The following is a 937-nucleotide window of genomic DNA, read 5'->3' as shown; positions in this document are numbered from 1 at the left end:
TTATTCATACAGATAGGGCACTGATCGACAGAATGAGCACCACCACACATTTCACACCTCACTGCCATCTGAACCGCATTAGCAGATACACTGCTCTGTTGCAACTGCTTGGTCAAAGAGGCTACTTGCGTTGTTAAAGCAGTGATTGCATCCAGCTCATGCACCCCAGCTACCTTTCTAACTCCTGATGATCTTTCCTCAGACCACTGATGGTTGTTTGTGGCCATGTCTTCTAGCAGCTCATATGCACTAGTTGCACTCTTACTCATAAACGTACCACCCGCTGCAGCATCTATAATGGTTCTGGTTGTTGGACATAAACCATTGTAGAGATTCTGTACTAGCATCCACTGTTCAATGCCATGATGAGGACATCTTCTCAGGAGTTCCTTAAACCGTTCCCAAGCTTCATACAGTGACTCTCCGTCATTCTGGCAAAAGTTATTTATCTCTCCCCTCAATTTAGCAGCCTTTGACGGAGGGAAGAATTTGGATAAAAATTTCTGAGCTAGATCTTGCCAGGTGACAATGGAGTTTGGCTGCAGAGAGTTCAGCCAACTTTTAGCTCTGTCCCTTAGAGAAAATGGGAAGAGCCTAAGCTTGATTGCGTCATCACTCACCCCATTATATTTGAAGGTTCCACACAACTCCAGAAAGTTGGACAAATGGGTGTGAGGATCTTCAGAGGGAAACCCATTGAATTGCACAGAGGACTACACCATTTGTAAAATAGCAGGCTTGATTTCGAAGTTGTTGGCCTCTACAGCTGGTGGGCGTATACTATTTTGTACTCCCGTCAGAGTGGGTAGCACATAATCTCTCAGGCTCCTCTCAGCATTGGTCTGAGCCTGAACCCCTTGTACAACTCCTGGATTTAGACCATTCCTGCCATCCCCGTCATTCTGTGCCATCTTCACAGAATTCTGGGCCTCTCTCT

The 937-nt window shown here is 45.9% G+C and overlaps 1 non-coding gene across 1 annotated transcript; it reads left to right on the top strand.

The window, feature by feature from the left end:
* Positions 1 to 357: 357 nt before the first annotated feature.
* Positions 358 to 464, top strand: LOC133820693 (small nucleolar RNA R71). The gene has a single exon (XR_009887095.1). It is a non-coding gene; the product is annotated as a small nucleolar RNA R71 (small nucleolar RNA).
* Positions 465 to 937: the final 473 nt, after the last annotated feature.

Source organism: Humulus lupulus, chromosome 2, assembly GCF_963169125.1.
Source record: "Humulus lupulus chromosome 2, drHumLupu1.1, whole genome shotgun sequence".
NCBI lineage: Eukaryota > Viridiplantae > Streptophyta > Magnoliopsida > Rosales > Cannabaceae > Humulus > Humulus lupulus.
Note: the sequence above shows the minus strand (reverse complement) of the source record. Positions and strands in the feature narration are given on the sequence as shown.